The sequence below is a fragment of the Pseudorasbora parva genome, chromosome 18 (assembly GCF_024679245.1).
Source record: "Pseudorasbora parva isolate DD20220531a chromosome 18, ASM2467924v1, whole genome shotgun sequence".
NCBI classification, from domain to species: domain Eukaryota; kingdom Metazoa; phylum Chordata; class Actinopteri; order Cypriniformes; family Gobionidae; genus Pseudorasbora; species Pseudorasbora parva.
The window spans coordinates 44,961,366-44,984,409 of NC_090189.1; positions in this window are offsets into that span (position 1 = coordinate 44,961,366).

Genomic DNA, 23,044 nt, shown 5'->3' on the forward strand with positions numbered 1-23,044 from the left:
TAAAAGCCCTGAGGGAAGTTGTTTTGTCGAGTGTCTTCATGACAACCAAGGAGGAGTTTTTTATGAATGGGAGCAAATGACGCGCATATTACAATCAAAAGGTAGCGACGCCCAAGATCATATTCATAACTCCTGGCACATATTAACACATTACGGTCACTATACGACTTTGAGAATAAAACAGAGGTAAAAAAATTAAACTTTAGTCTTAGATCTTTTTAATGATGTATAGTTTGTCAAGGTAATTACTTACACCTGATAGTAATTTTGAGCTAATTTAAGCAAAGAAGAGCTTCAGCACGTCCTCGTCCTCGTGATGGTTATCAGGTTTTAAACCATCCCATTGTAGATTTTGCTTTATGTTTTGGATCATTGTCTTGTTGGAAGACAAATCTCCGTCCCAGTCTCAGGTCTTTTGCAGACTCCATCAGGTTTTCTTCCAGAATGGTCCTGTATTTGGCTCCATCCATCTTCCCATCAATTTTAGAAGAAAAGCAGGCCCACACCATAATGCTGCCGCCACCATGTTTGACAGTGGGGATGGTGTGTTCAGGATGATGAGCTGTGTTGCTTTTACGCCAAACATAACGTTTTGCATTGTTGCCAAAAAGTTCAATTTTGGTTTCATCTGACCAGAGCACCTTCTTCCACATGTTTGTTGTGTATTCCAGGTGGCTTGTGGCAAACTTCAAACAACACTTTTTATGGTACCACTTTTATATCTGCAAGAAATGGCTTTCTTCTTGCCACTCTTCCAGAATGGCCAGATTTGTGCAGTATCCGACTGATTGTTGTCCCATGGACAGAGTCTCCCACCTCAGCTGTAGATCTCTGCAGTTCATCCAGAGTGATCATGGGCCTCTTGGCTGCATCTCTGATCAGTCTTCTCCTTGTATGAGCTGAAAGTTTAGAGGGACGGCCAGGTCTTGGTAGATTTGCAGTGGTCTGATACTCTTTCCATTTCAATATTATCGCTTGCACAGTGCTCCTTGGGATGTTTAAAGCTTGGGAAATCTTTTTGTATCCAAATCCGGCTTTAAACTTCTCCACAACAGTATCACGGACCTGCCTGGTGTGTTCCTTGTTCTTCATGATGCTCTCTGCGCTTTAAACAGACCTCTGAGACGATCACAGTGCGGGTGCATTTATACGGAGACTTGATTACACACAGGTGGATTCTCTTTATCATCATAAGTCATTTAGGTCAGCATTGGATCATTCAGAGATCCTCACTGAACTTCTGGAGAGAGTTTGCTGCACTGAAAGTAAAGGGGCCCAATAATTTAGCATGCCCAATTTTTCAGTTTTTGATTTGTTAATTTTTTTTAAAATATCCAATAAATTTCTTTCCACTTCATGATTGTGTCCCACTTGTTGTTGATTATTCACAAAAAATTACAGTTTTATATCTCTATGTTTGAAGCCTGAAATGTGGCAAAAGGTCGCAAATTTCAAGGGGGCTGAATACTTTCGCAAGGCACTGTATGAAGAACGGACCCTAGGTCACGCTGTTTAGTGCACTTCCTTAATCTCATCTCTCTACTGTAAAAAAAAAAATGCCACCACATGAAAAAGACACTTATAAACGCATGTTTACGATGGCATATGGTTTGTATGTGTTTTGCATGTGATTTGGTGTATTTTCATATAATTAAAGAATGTGGCCAGTTACATGCTAAACAGGTGTAGCAAATAGCTCCATATAAAAGGCTAAATATAAAACTTTAACATCATTAGACATTACTGAAACCCACATTATAGAAATACAAACACTTGCTTGGCTGTTTAAAGGGAGTTTGGAGTTAACATGTAATACTTATCTTTTATTTTGTGCTATGTAGCTTAATGCTAACAGCAGCTGTAATGCACCTGTCACACCAGGAGCTATATTTTATTTCACATAATCTACCAAAAGCATCCTTCTTCAGATGGTAGGTTTTAATGTAAATAGGGACAAATGCGGGGTTGATGGCCAACCCAGAATGCCTAAATAGGCTATAATGGATATAATAGAAAAAATAAATAAAGATGAATGTCCTTCGGAGGAGACGTTAATGTCACGGAGTGACTTAATGTAGCGGAACCTAAAATGGCGGAACCTAAAATGGCGGAAATTGTCCGCCCGGACCGTTGTCCATGAAACACGCGACTAGTTCCGGTAACTCCGGGCAACTGAAAGGGAGGATTATTAAGAATAGGTGTGCGAATGGACGTGGCGATTGATGGTTGGACAAAAGAGAAAAGGAGGCATATAAATAAGGTAACGGGAGAACAGGAAAGGGTGAAGTTTATTCCGGCGACCGCTGTGGGTGAGACGGAGCGATCGGTGAGTAGGAGGGACGTCTTGAGGCGGATGGTACAGACTGGGCGAAGTGAGAACAGAGTACTGGGCTGAAGAAAACATGGAGCTAAGTGTTTGAAGCATTCGTTGTTGAAACAACTGTGTTGATATGTATTATTACTGCCTTGAAGAGATTGTTTACCTTGAGAAGTCATTGGGAACGTAATGAAAAGAGGAAGGAGTGTGCTGAAAGGTCGTGGTCTTGACGTTTTCATATGGTCATCCTCTGCACTGACCCTTTCTTCTATCCAGGACTTATTTCCCGGCCCAACGTGGTGATCCTGACCCTAATTCACCGTGAGTGTGTGTGGAGTACAGTGGGTGAGTCTTTTTGATGTGTGTCCACCTGAAGAATTATAGTGTTGTGCTGTGCAAACGTTGTCAGCGATCCCTCCCCAGGTCGAAGAGGAAGCCCTGCATTAGAGGAAGCGCTAGAGCCGACATCTGTCTAACTACGGAGCTGTGAGTTGTATCTACCCAAGTGGACCGCCTGTATATTCACCTGTACGTCCCAAAGCTAAGAGCCCAGTGTACCGCCTGTATACCCACCTGTACGCCCAAAGCTAAGAGCCCAGTGTACCGCCTGTATACTCACCTGTATGCCCAAAGCGAAGAGCCCAGTGTACCGCCTGTATACTCACCTGTATGCCCAAAGCTAAGAGCCCAGTGTACTGCCGTATACTCACCTGTATGCCCAAAGCTAAGAGCCCAGTGTACCGCCTGTATACTCACCTGTATGCCCAAAGCTAAGAGCCCAGTGTACCGCCTGTATACTCACCTGTATGCCCAAAGCTAAGAGCCCAGCGTACCGCCTGTATACCCACCTGTACGCCCAAAGCTAAGAGCCCAGTGTACCGCCTGTATACTCACCTGTATGCCCAAAGCTAAGAGCCCAGTGTACCGCCTGTATACTCACCTGTATGCCCAAAGCTAAGAGCCCAGTGTACCGCCGTATACTCACCTGTATGCCCAAAGCTAAGAGCCCAGTGTACCGCCTGTATACTCACCTGTATGCCCAAAGCTAAGAGCCCAGTGTACCGCCTGTATACTCACCTGTATGCCCAAAGCCAAGAGCCCAGTGTACCGCCTGTATACTCACCTGTATGCCCAAAGCTAAGAGCCCAGCGTACTGCCTGTATACTCACCTGCACGTCCAAAGCTAAGAGCCCAGTGTACCGCCTGTATACTCACCTGTATGCCCAAAGCTAAGAGCCCAGTGTACCGCCTGTATACTCACCTGTATGTCCAAAGCTAAGAGCCCAGTGTACCGCCTGTATACTCACCTGTATGCCCAAAGCCAAGAGCCCAGTGTACCGCCTGTATACTCACCTGTATGCCCAAAGCTAAGAGCCCAGCGTACCGCCTGTATACTCACCTGTACGCCCAAAGCTAAGAGCCCAGTGTACCGTCTGTATATTCACCTGTAAGCCAAGGCTCGTACGAAGAAGAGAGAGAGCTGGGAAGATCCGGTGAGAGTCAGAAGTGACTCAGATTCTAAAGCCAAGAGCCCAATGTACCGCCTGTATACTCACCTGTAAGCCTAGGCTTGTACGAAGAAGAGAGAGAGAGCTGGGAAGATCCGTTGAGAGTCAGGAGCGACTCAGATCCCAAGGCCCCAGTCCTAGAGGGCTGGTTCCCCCCTCTTTTAGTATTCCTTTCTCCCCTTTCCTATAAATCTCTTTTTAAATTAATAAACATTGTTTTTTTAACTTACCTGTCCTCGTCTGTCTGGTCATTGGCGTGTTTCTGGGACCTCCTCGGGGTGGAAACTGGGGGAGGAGCGGGACTCGCGCTAGTGGCGGTCCGCTCCGGCCTGTGACATTAAGCCAAGGTCCTGACTCTCTGTGGTCATTAAAAATCCCAGGATGTCCTTCGGAAAAGAGGTAGGGGTGTAACCCTAACCCTGATGGTTGAGGAGATTCCCCCCCTTAATGAAGATTAAGTCATTCATGACAGACGTGTGAACAGTTCATTGAGTGTGAATTGAGTAGTTGAAAGACTAGTTAGTAAACTGCAAGTATGTCTTTTATAGACCAATAACATTCATCATCAGGTTCCTGAGGGGTGCGAGGAGACTACATCCTCCTCGTGCTCCTCTCGTACCCTCTTGGGACCTCTCAGTAGTTCTAAGTGCTCTGCAGAGGGCCCCATTTGAGCCTTTGCTGTCAGTAGATGTTAAGTTCTTGTCTATGAAGACAACCGCACTGGCCTCCATCAAGAGGGTAGGGGACCTGCAGGCATTTTCGGTTGACGAAGCGTGCCTGGAATTCGGGCCGGCTGACTCTCACATGATCCTGAGACCCCGGCCTGGATATGTGCCCAAGGTTCCCACCACTCCGTTCAGAGACCAGGTAGTGAACCTGCAAGCGCTGCCTTTGGAGGAGGCAAACCCAACCTTGGCATTGCTCTATCCAGTACGCGCCCTTCGCGCTTACGTAGACAGGACGCAGTGGTCAGGACCTCAGACCAGCTCTTTGTCTGTTATGGTGGGAAGCTGAAAGGGAAGGCTCTCTCAAAGCAAAGGCTGTCGCACTGGATAGTGGACACCATTGTTTTGGCTTACCAGCAGCAGGGACGCCCATGTCCCCTTGGGGTCAGGGCCCACTCCACTCGGAGCGTGGCCTCCTCTTGGGCTTTAGCACATGGCGCTCCGCTGACAGACATCTGCAGAGCTGCAGGCTGGGCGACACCAAACACATTTGCCAGGTTTTATAACCTCCGAGTGGAGCCTGTATCCGACTATGTACTCGCCTCTACTAGTGGCCGGTAATGGATTGGCTCAGGTGTCTTCGCTTGCTCGCCATTCCACTCCACGGACTGGATACGTGCGATATTTTCTCAGGTGAGTTCCCCGAGAGCCCTAAGCTCCTCCAGCACTGTCGACGCCAACACCAGTAAGTCTGCCCTTAGCCCAGACACTCGTGTCCGGCCAGGTGCCCCATGTGCATGGTTCCCCTCCGGCGACCCCCACATGTGTATTTCCACCGTAAGCCTCCCTGAGCGGGTGTATTCCCTTGGCAACCTTGCCACCCCCTGGGGTTAAAAATCCACCTGCGGCTGGTACCCCAGTGATCTTCCGTATGCAGCCCCCCGGGGGTCATACGTGTATTCCTAAGTCCTCCCTACGGGTAGGCATCTTGGCGCATATCTCCTCCTGGAATATGCCTCCCAGTGTACCTTGGTATTCCTGCGTTAAGTAGAGGCCTTTGACCGTCCTACTTGCATCAGGGTTCTCACGCTTGCGCAGGGCACTGGAAGACAGCCGAGTGGCGTTATTGCATTGGGACCCCCATTCGTCAGTCACTGACGTTACGTCTACTAACATCCCGTTGCCACATCCGCTGTACCGCTGGAACGGAGTTCAACTTGGCTCCTCAGCAGGTAAAACATAATGCGATGATGCCAGCTACTTCCTTATATACCCACGTGGGTAGGCAGAGTTACGCATGCAAATCTCGCATGCCCATGGCATTGGCACTGTGTGACGGGTGCGTAGCATACCTCACATATTTGGCTTTTACCAAACATTTGGAGTTTAATTTAATGTTTGTTATTTATCCCCTCATATACAAAAACCCACACGACAAGAACATGAGTTAACAGTTTATTCAAAGCTTAAATATACAGAAGGGTGCACACTTCTTATATTTTCCTGTGCTGTTTGACTATACCTGAGCCCTAGATTCTTCTGGTCCATGGAGTGACGGCCGCATTCCATGTGGCAGCAGACAAAGGAAGAGGTGGGGCATCAGCCTGCAAACTTATGCTGTTCCAGAGGAAATTGGACTGTACCATTCCATTTTGATTTAGAGGGGATCTTTTGACTTTGTTTCATTCAGTTATATCTTGGTTTGATTTGAGTATTTTCTTTTCATATATATTGTTATATGATTGTATTAAGGTTAGGTGTGATAATGATATTGTGTTGTAAAGGTTAATTGTTTGAGTTTATTTGGTAATTGTATTATTTTGATATTTACCTTATTTTATTTTTTTGGTAGAGGCTAAATGGGTATATATAGCATTATTGGAGAAGTAGAGTGAGTCAGTATTGTCCAGCCACCTTAGCCTTCTGACCTTTGGTTTTGAATTAGATTTTGATTTGTTTACTTTGTTTACAGGGGAGATTTTTTTTTAGGCCTGTTTGATTTTTGTTAATTTCAGTTAGCATAAACCTTAAGTTTTTTTGATTTTGTATGACTTCTGTTGGAATCTGCCCCTGTATATAATTTTTGTGTTGGAAGCAATAAACTTCCATTTCTTTTCTACTCTCTGTCCTGCCTGTTCTTGGCCTCAACTACCACACACTGCCATTGGGCGCTTTCTAGTCTCGGAGATGATAGGCTTCTAAGCGAAACCCCCATTCGTCAGTCACTGACCTTACGTCTCCGTTCCCTCCTCAGGGAACGAGGGTTACATACGTAACCGAGACGATCAGTGTCATGGCTGGGCATAAATTCATAATTAACATTAACTTGACCTCAGGTGGCTCTGTGATTCCACACAGCTTGCACTGGATCTCCAATAACAAATCTGTATTGATCCTACAAAATAAAAAATAAAATAAGATAAGCACAAAATATTAAAAACACAAATAGTACTTTAACATCTTACTCTCCAAATGCAAAAAGAAAAGAACATATTAAAATCATTATTTCATTACTGGTTGTTATAAGTTAATATATGGAATAAATGTATATAACGTTAAATGTCTTCTGTCCATTTAAAAAGTAGGAGTTCGATTAAAATATTGTATTTACAGCAGGCAAATTCATTGAACATGCCCACACCGGCGATCACATTCCGATTTAAGAAATTATTATAATGCAATCTTAGAAACATGATAGAAAACATGATTAATTCAACCTCCCGAGTCCCCTATCTGCGATTAAACTAAATAACTACACCGTAATAGAGAGCTACCATGTTACGGTGAAAATGTAAAATCAAGAGAGCTTATATCAAGATATACTTACTTAACTCGTTATTTGTAGCATATAACGTCTCATCTGTAATGATCCAAACAGTTCGCTCCTCTGTTGTCTGTTGTCCTTCAGCTTCATTTTCCTCACGCATCGCGAAGACGCAAATATGGTGGACCGCGCATTTTTCAAAATCATGACGTAGTATTTTTGGCGCATGCGCATTGAAATATTAAGTATAAATATAAAATAAGATATTTTGTGCATTAAATGTTGATTATAAATGACGTATTAATTATCCATTTCTGTTCAGGTTGTTCTAACACAGTGTAGAGTTGGACTGTATTTCAGAGAACTTGACTCATTCACTTAACTAAAAGTCAATCATGTTTACAGTGAGTCTGATTAAAATGAAATGTAGCCTATTTTAACTGAATTTTAATGCAAATTAATTTGGTTTAGATTTGTTCTACTTTTTCTTGCAATTAATGCAATTAAATGTATGTTTAATCGCCATACAACAACATAATATTGAAAGTAGGTTATTCTTTACACAGATGTAAAGTAGCCTACAGTATATTAGGCAACTCCTATCATAAAGATTGACAATGTCAAATTATGTAGAAAACTGACACTTGTAGTTGAGTTCATATGAGCTAGTTATAACATTTCATGTTGTACTGGAGTGTAAGCGAGTGAAATTTTGAAGAAAAATAAATTAACCAATGTAAATTTGGACAACTATTTTTTTTAAAGTCCTACTTGCATAAGCAAGAATTTCTTCTGTTCCAGGAAGTCTTTGCTGACTGCTCCTAGCCCAATTCCACTGGCGTCTGTATAGACAACAAAAGGCAAGATAAAGTCAGGATGTCCCAAGATGGGAGATTCCATCAGATGACCTTTAAGAGTGTCAAAAGCATCCTGGCATTCCATGGACCAATTGAATTGATCAATTTTCGATCAATTTTCGTTTCAAAGCTGTCAGAGGTTCAGCAATCTGTGAGAAATTTGACAAAAATCGATGATACCACCCTGCCATACCAAGAAAACGTTGAAGGGCTTTCAAATTAGTAGGTATTGGAAAGTCACGAATGGCTTGGGTCTTCTCTGCATCAACTTGTATGCCATCTGAGGACACAACATGTCCAAGGAACTTTAATGTGCTCTGAAAGAACTTACTTTTCTTCATGTTCACTGTAAGTCCTGCCTCTCTCAACTTATCCAACACCAATTGTACATCTTGGAAATGTTGGTCTTTGGTAGAGGAGTAAACAGTTATATCGTCCAAATACACCAAACAAACCGTTCGTCTGAGTTCACCCAAGGCCATCTCCATTAATTATTGAAATGTGGCTGGCGCATTTCTAAGACCAAATGGTATGGTCTTAAACTGATATAAGCCAAAGGAACACACAGAGGCAGTCTTGTCTTGACTAGCTGGATCCATCTGCACCTGCCAGTACCCACTGTTTAAGTCAAGTGAGGTGAATATAGTAGCACCAGCTAAGGAATCCAGAATTTCTTGAATAGTGGGCAAGGAATAGGCATCGCTCTGTGTAATAGCAATGAGTTTTCGATAATCTACGCAGAAGCGTACTCCTCCTGTTTTTTTTTAGGAATAAGTACCACTGGCGAAGCCCAGGCTGATGACAAAGGTTCAATAACTCCAGCAGATAACATTTCCTCTATGAGTTCTTTCATAATTTTCATTTTGGAGGGAGAAACTCGATAAGTTTTATTTTCACAGGCACATCCTCAGTGAGGAAAATCTGGTGATTTAATATATTAATTTGACCAAGTTTAGTGCTACATACATCAGAATGTTTTCGTATTTGTTCTAACAACATCTTTTTTTCCTCTTTTCCCAACTGAGCCTGTAGGACTGCTGTTTCTACTAGATCTGCCAATTTACCTTCAAAGCTTGGCATCACCATAGTTGGTGGAATAGTTGTAAATAAAACAACTGGTCGTTCAAGTCCCCAGTCATTCAACTTCTGAAATCCACCATAAAAAGGAAATCGTTGTTTCTCATCAGGCTTGAACCAGTAGGTGTTAGTCGTGACATCAATCTGCAATCCTCTGCAAAATAGAAAATCAAGCCCCAATACAACTGGGAACGCAAGCTTTGCCTCAGGCATGATTACAACAGGTACAACCCAATTCCGGTTATTTACCTGAACTTCCATCTCGGTCCATCCCAGAGGTTGCTTGGCTTGACCATCAGCCAAATACAACGGTCCTTCTTCCCAGTCCTGAAACTCTTCTTCCATCAACTATACACTAGCCCAGAGTTTTTCAGAGATAAGTGTAAAAGATGATCCGGTATCAACCATAGCATTTCCTTTCCATTTGCTAACCATCAGAGAAACCATCAATTGATGCGGACTAGTATCACCTGTAGCTAATAAATGAACTCTGTCTCTTTGATTTTTTCCAACAAGTTGATCTTTTGTCTTAACATTGTTCTCCCCAAGTAAAGTACTTACAGTGGGCTGTGACTGTTGACCAGAAGTATTAGCAACTGTAGATGCATTATTACTTCTCAAACTATCCCTATTCTTGTGGGAAGGGTATTGACGACAAGAGGCTGGCGAATGCGCTCCTTTACATTTCCAACAAAACATTGGAACAACCCTCTCTTGCTCCTTTTTAGTTACAACAGGTTGATTCCTACTTTCTGTTTTACCAGTCAGGGTATTGGAGAAACATTTACGTTGCTCATATTGCTGTTGATTTTGTTTATCTTACTCCAGCTGTTGTCCTAACCCAACCAATTCATCCACAGTTGACACTCTTTGTCGCAACTCACTGGCAATACTAGGATTTATATTTTTTAAGATGATTAATTACGTCTTCTTCAGTAATTTCCGGTTTCCAACGCCTGCACAGAGAATGATACATATAAGCAAAATCTCTTATGCTCTCATTTTCTCCTTGAACCCGGTTACGGATTCTCTCTGCCAATTCATCAACATAATCTCCTGACAGAAAAGCAGATAGAAAGCTAGTCTGGAACTCAGCCCATGTAGAAATGGAATATCTAGCTACATCCCACCAATCACGGGCAGTACCATGCAACACATTCCGAAGAGTGGCAGTCAACTCTTCATTTAAAAGTGGAGTCAGTGCCAGATAATCATGACATTTCTCAGTGTATGTCAATGGATCTGGATCATCTTCTTTTCTACCAAACGTAGGGAACTCTAACTTAATAGGTATCCTTCTGCTGAAGCGTCGGCTTACATCTCCACCAGACATAAATAAATCGGTGAGTCCCAGCGAACCTTGGTCTGCTGGACCTTGCTGCATGTTAGATTGTAATGGATAAGATACACTTGCAACCTCAACTGAAGCTACCACAGGATTTGTCAGAGGAAGAACACGAACTGGTGAAGTACCATTAGGAACAGTAGATGGTTGTGAAATGGGAATCACTGATGTATGATCAACACCATTTTGTTTAAGGGCAGCCACATCTCTGGAAAATACTTCTATTTGTTTAGTTTGTGCCAGTAATTCTGCTTGAAACTTATCAATAGTATTTTGGAGAGGTTTAATGATAGCTTCCATGTCCTTTTTTACTTGATTTTCCACATGATCCAACCGCCAGCTTACTCTAGCTGAACTTTGAGTTCGATGATAATCAAACTGTTGATTTATAGTATGGAGTAAATTTTTCTGCCCAAGGTGCATAAACACTCTAAGGTGGTTCTTCGCACTCAGAGGCCCTGCGGAGCAGCTCCTTTTTGATTGCTGTACAAATTTCATTGGAACATGCAAGGAACTTGGGATAGACAAAGCAGTGCAGATGTACCTCAGTGAGCAAGGATGCAGCTGGGAATTCAATCCACCACACAGTTCTCACATGGGAGGCTTGTGGAAGCACAATTGGTATTGCCAGAAGATTTCTAGATTCAGTGTTTTTATAACTGTACAATCGCTTACCCACATAGTTCTTTGCACACTAATGGCAGAGGTTACTGCTATCATTAATGCACGGCCACTGTTATCGGTGTCCTCAGACCCAGAACAACCTTTAATACTTTCACCATCAATGCTCCTCACACAGAAGACCAGAGTTCCACATCCTCCTGCAGATTTCTAAGACAAGAACCTGTACACAATGCAATGGAGACAAGTTCCAGCTCTTGCAAACCAGTTCTGGACTTGCTGGAGCCAAGAATATTTACCTTGCTTGCAACACAGACAGAAGTGGACAGTACCTCAAAGAAATCTTCAAGTCGGAGATCTAGTTCTGCTTAGGGACAAGCAGATAGCTCGCAACTGCTGGCCTGTGGCCAGAATCACTGCCATATTCTCTGGAAAGTGTGGACATGTAAGGAAGGTTGAGGTAATGACGAGTGACCAAGGCAATGTAAAAACCTTTTCTCAGGCCAATTACAGAAGTTGTTCTACTTCTACCCAAAGATTGATCTGGAGACTAAGGTTTTTTGCATGCTATCGAGTTTATAGTGACCTTGCATAGGTTTTCATTTTAAAATATCTTCTAAATATTTGTAGATGCATATCTACAGGCAAAAAAATAAGACGTTAATAATTACTTTTCATTTTCATTCATAATGTCACAGTTCATGAATTCATCGTCTCATTCTGTCTATGTTGTGTGGTGTTGTTGGAGGAGTGGTCACTGATTACTCATCACAGGATCACTCTCACCTTCTGCACCTCATTACTGAGCCTATTTATTGGTGTGTCTCACTCAGTCTTGTTATCAGATCATTGCAGTGTGTCCTGTGAGTTTCCTGTGTGTTTCGTGTTCGTCGTGGGATTACTTCGCTCCAGTTCCTGTTTCTAGCAGACCTGTGTCTGCCCGTTTGCCTCCCTGCTTTACGAGGAAACATCCAACGCCCTGTCGTCCTCCTTTATGGACTGAGCTGCTTTCTGCCTTCTGAGACATTGCTGTTCTGATCTACCTTGTGTGTTGAGAGTAATACACCATTGTTAGTACGCTATTGGACTCTCCTGTTCTTTTCTACCAGTGCATGCGACGCAAACAAAATTGTTTATAAAAGTACTATTATGCTTGTCATGTGATGATGTCAGCCTTTTAAGTCACTTCATGTTAGCTCTTCCTGCATGAAAACATTGAGACTGACATGATGTGCTCTTGATATCAATCCATTTGCATCCACTACAAAACCTCATAGTAGCAATGCCGCAAGTTGACTTATGACTTAATGATGTGTTAAAGATTGTATATCAAAAAGCATTTCGTTAACCTGATAACCGTCACGAGGACGGTGACGCACTGAAACTCTCTTTGCTTAAATTAGCTCAAAATTACTATCAGATGTAAGTAATTACCTTGACAAACTATACATCATTAAAAAGATCTAAGACTAAAGTTTAATTTTGTTACCTCTGTTTTATTCTCAAAGTCTTATAATGACCGTAATGTGTTAATATGTGCCAGGAGTTATGAATATGATCATGGGCGTCGCTACCTTTTGATTGTAATATGCGCGTCATTTGCATCCCATTCATAAAAAACTCTTCTCTGGTCGTCATGAAGACACTCGACAAAACAACTTCCCTCAGGGCTTTTACTTCAAATGTGTGCAGATGTGGAGAAATATTGATAGATTCTCACACGTTTGAGTCAAATTTCTATACAGAGAAGTATTATTTATTCAATCTTTATCCAAAATCCGCAGATGTGTGATTATGAGCGCAGTAGACTGTGTTATGCTGTGTTTTCAATTCATTCTGGCAGCCGGAGGGCGCTGGAAAGCTGTACTACTGAAAATTCACTCCCCTATGCATAGATGAAGAACAGACACACCATGTGACATTCAGGAAGTATCTGACATTTCCAAAACAGATTCCTGAGTTCTTTAGATCGCTATTTTATGCAGATAGACACGTTTTAAGACAATAAACACACAATCGCGGCAATATATGGTTGGTCTGTGTTCTTTATGCCATGTTGGGTGGTTTCATAATAGATGATATTTATAATGCAATGCTATTCCACATAGCTTTTAGCATTGTATATTTTCTGTCAGATTTTTTGACCCGAAGCTATATGAGATCACATATTGTTATATAAAACACTCGACTTATAAATTATAAAGTGATATGAAGCAAGTTTTGAATAAAACATGATTTTAATCGTATAAATTGTTGTTTTGCTGGTGTGCTAAGCTAACATGCTAGCTTGCCCTAGATGCACCTGCCACTGAGTAAATACTTTATTTTTATGAACATTTTCTAAATGTAAAACTACTGAAATGCTTATTTGGACGAAATGCATTCAATAGAGTCTCAGTGAGGGTAAAGTGAGAGGTTTGATTTAGAAATGAGGTTTGAATAGAACAGTTTGAATAGAGAATCGTTAGTAATTATAATGCAGACAAAAGAATAATAATTAGAGCCATAACCAGTCCGCAGAAGTGTGAATGTGTGCCTGGGAGACAAACTGAATGGGGCAGTTAATTTGCACCTCTAAACAATAGAGGCAAAATAGAATGAAAGCTGAGAAGACATGGCAATAAACATCAGTTGATATTTCAGCGATATCTCAAAATAAAATCACATGAAACGATCTGGTAAAACGTTTAATAAAATTCAGAGTTTTAGACTGATCATCTTCAGATCTGAAATATAACATGGTCAGACTTGTGGCTTTAGCTGTAGTGCATTTCTAGATTTCTCCAAGGCCCACTTCAATTTTATTTTCATAAAGATATTTCATACAAATAAATTTCTAATAACTTTACAAAACTTTGAAGCTTATTATAGCTTTTTTTTATTATAAAAAATATTATCATTTTGACTTTACAGTAAACTGCCAGGTGTCTGCTTTCAAATGAGACCATAATTATGCTTTTAGTGCAAAGGATTCACAAACTGTATTTGTTTTAGTCTGAGTATGCATTTCTTAGGATTTTTTCAAAATTTAGAAATCAGCTTAACAGGTTAAACGGATGATGATTGATAAGTTTGTTTAGCTATTATAACTGGGAACAGCAGTGTATATATGTTTGTCAAGAAATGGACACTGAATATTGTTGTAGTGTTTTATTAGTTAGTTTATTAGTTACATGTTAATGAAGAATTGTGACAGTAAATGATCAAGCTTACTACAATGTATTCATTGCCAATGGATTAACTTGATGTTTATGGGGACACTAAAACTATAACACTAAATGTATGATCTAAGTTATTCAACTAAATTTACAAATTAAAAGTAATTAGGTCTTATTTAATTCTATAAACTATAATAATGCTCTGCCAACATTGTCGCTATATGATACATTAAAATTAGCTGATAACATCCCTGTTTTCTCCAGAACAACTGTACAGCCAAATTAAGTTTTGTTGCAGTATTGTCCCGTTTAACACTGTGAAGCTGCTTTTACACAATCATAATTGTAAAAGCGCTATATAAATAAAGTTCATTGATTGATTGATTTAGTTAGTTTCGACACACTGCACAAGAACATTACAGCTGTTATAAACAGACAAACACATTTAACAGTGGATTTTAAAAAGAGGAAAAAAGTGACTTTTTTAAATAAGGACTGTATAAGTAGTAAAGGTTAGTTCTATATTCTACTAAATAGTTCTACTATTGATACATATCCCCTTTTAAACCAACGCATGAACACGCAATTCTCTCAGGTAACTCAATCCAGCGACACTAATCCTAAACAACAGGTATATTCGTAGAACCCAATTAGCCAGGTCATGATTAGCATGATGATATCATCTTGGATGTGTCATTTGATCTCAGATGTAATCAGCAACTTACAGTGCCTTGCGAAAGTATTCGGCCCTCTTAAACTTTACGACCTTTTGCCACATTTCAGGCTTCAAACATAATGATATGAAACTGTAATTTTTTGTGAAGAATCAACAAGTGGGACACAATCATGAAGTGGAAAGAAATTTATTGGATATTCCAAACTTTTTTAACAAATCAAAAACTAAAAATTGAGCGTGCAAAATTATTCGGCCCCCCTAAGTTAACCCTTTGTTGCGCCACCTTTTGCTGCGAATACAGCTGTAAGTCTCTTGGGGTTTGTCTCTATCAGTTTTACACATCGAGAGACTGAAATGTTTGCCCATTGCAGAACAGCGTTTGTGAACAGCAGTTTTCAGTTCTTTCCACAGATTCTCGATTGGATTCAGGTCTGGACTCTGACTTGGCCATTCTAACACCTGGATATATATATATATATATATATATATATATATATATATATATATATATATATATATATATATATATATATATATATTTAACCTGTTAAGCTGACTCCGAAATTTTGAAAAAAACCTAAGAAATGCATACTCAGACTAAAACAAATACAGTTTGTGAATCCTTTGCACTAAAAGCATAATTATGGTCTCATTTGAAAGCAGACACCTGGCAGTTTACTGTAAAGTCAAAATGATAATATTTTTTATAATCAAAAAAAGCTATAATAAGCTTCAAAGTTTTGTAAAGTTATTAGAAATGTATTTGTATGATATATCTTTATGAAAATAAAATTGAAGTGGGCCTTGGAGAAATCTAGAAATGCACTACAGCTAAAGCCACAAGTCTGGCCATGTTATATTTCAGATCTGAAGATGATCAGTCTAAAACTCTGAATTGTATTAAACGTTTTACAAGATCGTTTCATGTGATTTTATTTTGAGATATCTCTGAAATATCAACTGTTTATTGCCACATCTTCTCAGCTTTCATTCAATCTATTGCCTCTATTGTTTAGAGGTGCAAACTGCCCCATTCAGTTTGTCTCCCCGGCACACATTCACACTTCTGCGGACTGGTTATGGCTCCAATTATTATTCTTTTGTCTGCACTATAATTACTAACGATTCTCTATTCAAACTGTTCTATTCAAACCTCATTTCTAAATCAAACCTCTCACTTTACCCTCACTGAGACTCTATCGAATGCATTTCGTCCAAATAAGCATTTCAGTAGTTTTACATTTAGAAAATGTTCATAAAAATAAAGTATTTACTCAGTGGCAGGTGCATCTAGGGCACGCTAGCATGTTAGCTTAGCACACCAGCAAAACAACAATTTATACGATTAAAATCATGTTTTATTCAAAAATTGCTTCATATCACTTTATAATTTATAAGTCAAGTGTTTTATATAACAATATATGATCTCATGTAGCTTCGGGTCAAAAAATCTGACAGAAAATATACAATGCTAAAAGCTATGTGGAATAGCATTGCATTATAAATATCATCTATTATGAAACCACCCAACATGGCATAAAGAACACAGACCAACCATATATTGCCGCGATTGTGTGTTTATTGTCTTAAAACGTGTCTATCTGCATAAAATAGCGATCTAAAGAACTCAGGAAGCTGTTTTGGAAATGTCAGATACTTCCTGAATGTCACATGGTGTGTCTTTTCTTCATCTATGCATATGGGGTGAATTTTCAGTAGTACAGCTTTCCAGCGCCCCCCGGCTGCCAGAATGAATTGAAAACACAGCATATCACAGTCTACTGCGCTCATAATCATACATCCGCGGATTTTGGATAAAGATTGAATAAATAATACTTCTCTGTATAGAAATTTGACTCAAACATGAGAGAATCTATCAATATTTCTCCACATCTGCACACATTTGAAGTAAAAGCCCTGAGGGAAGTTGTTTTGTCGAGTGTCTTCATGACAACCAAGGAGGAGTTTTTTATGAATGGGAGCAAATGACGCGCATATTACAATCAAAAGGTAGCGACGCCCAAGATCATATTCATAACTCCTGGCACATATTAACACATTACGGTCACTATACGACTTTGAGAATAAAACAGAGGTAAAAAAATTAAACTTTAGTCTTAGATCTTTTTAATGATGTATAGTTTGTCAAGGTAATTACTTACACCTGATAGTAATTTTGAGCTAATTTAAGCAAAGAAGAGCTTCAGCACGTCCTCGTCCTCGTGATGGTTATCAGGTTTTAAACCATCCCATTGTAGATTTTGCTTTATGTTTTGGATCATTGTCTTGTTGGAAGACAAATCTCCGTCCCAGTCTCAGGTCTTTTGCAGACTCCATCAGGTTTTCTTCCAGAATGGTCCTGTATTTGGCTCCATCCATCTTCCCATCAATTTTAGAAGAAAAGCAGGCCCACACCATAATGCTGCCGCCACCATGTTTGACAGTGGGGATGGTGTGTTCAGGATGATGAGCTGTGTTGCTTTTACGCCAAACATAACGTTTTGCATTGTTGCCAAAAAGTTCAATTTTGGTTTCATCTGACCAGAGCACCTTCTTCCACATGTTTGTTGTGTATTCCAGGTGGCTTGTGGCAAACTTCAAACAACACTTTTTATGGTACCACTTTTATATCTGCAAGAAATGGCTTTCTTCTTGCCACTCTTCCAGAATGGCCAGATTTGTGCAGTATCCGACTGATTGTTGTCCCATGGACAGAGTCTCCCACCTCAGCTGTAGATCTCTGCAGTTCATCCAGAGTGATCATGGGCCTCTTGGCTGCATCTCTGATCAGTCTTCTCCTTGTATGAGCTGAAAGTTTAGAGGGACGGCCAGGTCTTGGTAGATTTGCAGTGGTCTGATACTCTTTCCATTTCAATATTATCGCTTGCACAGTGCTCCTTGGGATGTTTAAAGCTTGGGAAATCTTTTTGTATCCAAATCCGGCTTTAAACTTCTCCACAACAGTATCACGGACCTGCCTGGTGTGTTCCTTGTTCTTCATGATGCTCTCTGCGCTTTAAACAGACCTCTGAGACGATCACAGTGCGGGTGCATTTATACGGAGACTTGATTACACACAGGTGGATTCTCTTTATCATCATAAGTCATTTAGGTCAGCATTGGATCATTCAGAGATCCTCACTGAACTTCTGGAGAGAGTTTGCTGCACTGAAAGTAAAGGGGCCCAATAATTTAGCATGCCCAATTTTTCAGTTTTTGATTTGTTAATTTTTTTTAAAATATCCAATAAATTTCTTTCCACTTCATGATTGTGTCCCACTTGTTGTTGATTATTCACAAAAAATTACAGTTTTATATCTCTATGTTTGAAGCCTGAAATGTGGCAAAAGGTCGCAAATTTCAAGGGGGCTGAATACTTTCGCAAGGCACTGTATGAAGAACGGACCCTAGGTCACGCTGTTTAGTGCACTTCCTTAATCTCATCTCTCTACTGTAAAAAAAAAAATGCCACCACATGAAAAAGACACTTATAAACGCATGTTTACGATGGCATATGGTTTGTATGTGTTTTGCATGTGATTTGGTGTATTTTCATATAATTAAAGAATGTGGCCAGTTACATGCTAAACAGGTGTAGCAAATAGCTCCATATAAAAGGCTAAATATAAAACTTTAACATCATTAGACATTACTGAAACCCACATTATAGAAATACAAACACTTGCTTGGCTGTTTAAAGGGAGTTTGGAGTTAACATGTAATACTTATCTTTTATTTTGTGCTATGTAGCTTAATGCTAACAGCAGCTGTAATGCACCTGTCACACCAGGAGCTATATTTTATTTCACATAATCTACCAAAAGCATCCTTCTTCAGATGGTAGGTTTTAATGTAAATAGGGACAAATGCGGGGTTGATGGCCAACCCAGAATGCCTAAATAGGCTATAATGGATATAATAGAAAAAATAAATAAAGATGAATGTCCTTCGGAGGAGACGTTAATGTCACGGAGTGACTTAATGTAGCGGAACCTAAAATGGCGGAACCTAAAATGGCGGAAATTGTCCGCCCGGACCGTTGTCCATGAAACACGCGACTAGTTCCGGTAACTCCGGGCAACTGAAAGGGAGGATTATTAAGAATAGGTGTGCGAATGGACGTGGCGATTGATGGTTGGACAAAAGAGAAAAGGAGGCATATAAATAAGGTAACGGGAGAACAGGAAAGGGTGAAGTTTATTCCGGCGACCGCTGTGGGTGAGACGGAGCGATCGGTGAGTAGGAGGGACGTCTTGAGGCGGATGGTACAGACTGGGCGAAGTGAGAACAGAGTACTGGGCTGAAGAAAACATGGAGCTAAGTGTTTGAAGCATTCGTTGTTGAAACAACTGTGTTGATATGTATTATTACTGCCTTGAAGAGATTGTTTACCTTGAGAAGTCATTGGGAACGTAATGAAAAGAGGAAGGAGTGTGCTGAAAGGTCGTGGTCTTGACGTTTTCATATGGTCATCCTCTGCACTGACCCTTTCTTCTATCCAGGACTTATTTCCCGGCCCAACGTGGTGATCCTGACCCTAATTCACCGTGAGTGTGTGTGGAGTACAGTGGGTGAGTCTTTTTGATGTGTGTCCACCTGAAGAATTATAGTGTTGTGCTGTGCAAACGTTGTCAGCGATCCCTCCCCAGGTCGAAGAGGAAGCCCTGCATTAGAGGAAGCGCTAGAGCCGACATCTGTCTAACTACGGAGCTGTGAGTTGTATCTACCCAAGTGGACCGCCTGTATATTCACCTGTACGTCCCAAAGCTAAGAGCCCAGTGTACCGCCTGTATACCCACCTGTACGCCCAAAGCTAAGAGCCCAGTGTACCGCCTGTATACTCACCTGTATGCCCAAAGCGAAGAGCCCAGTGTACCGCCTGTATACTCACCTGTATGCCCAAAGCTAAGAGCCCAGTGTACTGCCGTATACTCACCTGTATGCCCAAAGCTAAGAGCCCAGTGTACCGCCTGTATACTCACCTGTATGCCCAAAGCTAAGAGCCCAGTGTACCGCCTGTATACTCACCTGTATGCCCAAAGCTAAGAGCCCAGCGTACCGCCTGTATACCCACCTGTACGCCCAAAGCTAAGAGCCCAGTGTACCGCCTGTATACTCACCTGTATGCCCAAAGCTAAGAGCCCAGTGTACCGCCTGTATACTCACCTGTATGCCCAAAGCTAAGAGCCCAGTGTACCGCCGTATACTCACCTGTATGCCCAAAGCTAAGAGCCCAGTGTACCGCCTGTATACTCACCTGTATGCCCAAAGCTAAGAGCCCAGTGTACCGCCTGTATACTCACCTGTATGCCCAAAGCCAAGAGCCCAGTGTACCGCCTGTATACTCACCTGTATGCCCAAAGCTAAGAGCCCAGCGTACTGCCTGTATACTCACCTGCACGTCCAAAGCTAAGAGCCCAGTGTACCGCCTGTATACTCACCTGTATGCCCAAAGCTAAGAGCCCAGTGTACCGCCTGTATACTCACCTGTATGTCCAAAGCTAAGAGCCCAGTGTACCGCCTGTATACTCACCTGTATGCCCAAAGCCAAGAGCCCAGTGTACCGCCTGTATACTCACCTGTATGCCCAAAGCTAAGAGCCCAGCGTACCGCCTGTATACTCACCTGTACGCCCAAAGCTAAGAGCCCAGTGTACCGTCTGTATATTCACCTGTAAGCCAAGGCTCGTACGAAGAAGAGAGAGAGCTGGGAAGATCCGGTGAGAGTCAGAAGTGACTCAGATTCTAAAGCCAAGAGCCCAATGTACCGCCTGTATACTCACCTGTAAGCCTAGGCTTGTACGAAGAAGAGAGAGAGAGCTGGGAAGATCCGTTGAGAGTCAGGAGCGACTCAGATCCCAAGGCCCCAGTCCTAGAGGGCTGGTTCCCCCCTCTTTTAGTATTCCTTTCTCCCCTTTCCTATAAATCTCTTTTTAAATTAATAAACATTGTTTTTTTAACTTACCTGTCCTCGTCTGTCTGGTCATTGGCGTGTTTCTGGGACCTCCTCGGGGTGGAAACTGGGGGAGGAGCGGGACTCGCGCTAGTGGCGGTCCGCTCCGGCCTGTGACATTAAGCCAAGGTCCTGACTCTCTGTGGTCATTAAAAATCCCAGGATGTCCTTCGGAAAAGAGGTAGGGGTGTAACCCTAACCCTGATGGTTGAGGAGATTCCCCCCCTTAATGAAGATTAAGTCATTCATGACAGACGTGTGAACAGTTCATTGAGTGTGAATTGAGTAGTTGAAAGACTAGTTAGTAAACTGCAAGTATGTCTTTTATAGACCAATAACATTCATCATCAGGTTCCTGAGGGGTGCGAGGAGACTACATCCTCCTCGTGCTCCTCTCGTACCCTCTTGGGACCTCTCAGTAGTTCTAAGTGCTCTGCAGAGGGCCCCATTTGAGCCTTTGCTGTCAGTAGATGTTAAGTTCTTGTCTATGAAGACAACCGCACTGGCCTCCATCAAGAGGGTAGGGGACCTGCAGGCATTTTCGGTTGACGAAGCGTGCCTGGAATTCGGGCCGGCTGACTCTCACATGATCCTGAGACCCCGGCCTGGATATGTGCCCAAGGTTCCCACCACTCCGTTCAGAGACCAGGTAGTGAACCTGCAAGCGCTGCCTTTGGAGGAGGCAAACCCAACCTTGGCATTGCTCTATCCAGTACGCGCCCTTCGCGCTTACGTAGACAGGACGCAGTGGTCAGGACCTCAGACCAGCTCTTTGTCTGTTATGGTGGGAAGCTGAAAGGGAAGGCTCTCTCAAAGCAAAGGCTGTCGCACTGGATAGTGGACACCATTGTTTTGGCTTACCAGCAGCAGGGACGCCCATGTCCCCTTGGGGTCAGGGCCCACTCCACTCGGAGCGTGGCCTCCTCTTGGGCTTTAGCACATGGCGCTCCGCTGACAGACATCTGCAGAGCTGCAGGCTGGGCGACACCAAACACATTTGCCAGGTTTTATAACCTCCGAGTGGAGCCTGTATCCGACTATGTACTCGCCTCTACTAGTGGCCGGTAATGGATTGGCTCAGGTGTCTTCGCTTGCTCGCCATTCCACTCCACGGACTGGATACGTGCGATATTTTCTCAGGTGAGTTCCCCGAGAGCCCTAAGCTCCTCCAGCACTGTCGACGCCAACACCAGTAAGTCTGCCCTTAGCCCAGACACTCGTGTCCGGCCAGGTGCCCCATGTGCATGGTTCCCCTCCGGCGACCCCCACATGTGTATTTCCACCGTAAGCCTCCCTGAGCGGGTGTATTCCCTTGGCAACCTTGCCACCCCCTGGGGTTAAAAATCCACCTGCGGCTGGTACCCCAGTGATCTTCCGTATGCAGCCCCCCGGGGGTCATACGTGTATTCCTAAGTCCTCCCTACGGGTAGGCATCTTGGCGCATATCTCCTCCTGGAATATGCCTCCCAGTGTACCTTGGTATTCCTGCGTTAAGTAGAGGCCTTTGACCGTCCTACTTGCATCAGGGTTCTCACGCTTGCGCAGGGCACTGGAAGACAGCCGAGTGGCGTTATTGCATTGGGACCCCCATTCGTCAGTCACTGACGTTACGTCTACTAACATCCCGTTGCCACATCCGCTGTACCGCTGGAACGGAGTTCAACTTGGCTCCTCAGCAGGTAAAACATAATGCGATGATGCCAGCTACTTCCTTATATACCCACGTGGGTAGGCAGAGTTACGCATGCAAATCTCGCATGCCCATGGCATTGGCACTGTGTGACGGGTGCGTAGCATACCTCACATATTTGGCTTTTACCAAACATTTGGAGTTTAATTTAATGTTTGTTATTTATCCCCTCATATACAAAAACCCACACGACAAGAACATGAGTTAACAGTTTATTCAAAGCTTAAATATACAGAAGGGTGCACACTTCTTATATTTTCCTGTGCTGTTTGACTATACCTGAGCCCTAGATTCTTCTGGTCCATGGAGTGACGGCCGCATTCCATGTGGCAGCAGACAAAGGAAGAGGTGGGGCATCAGCCTGCAAACTTATGCTGTTCCAGAGGAAATTGGACTGTACCATTCCATTTTGAT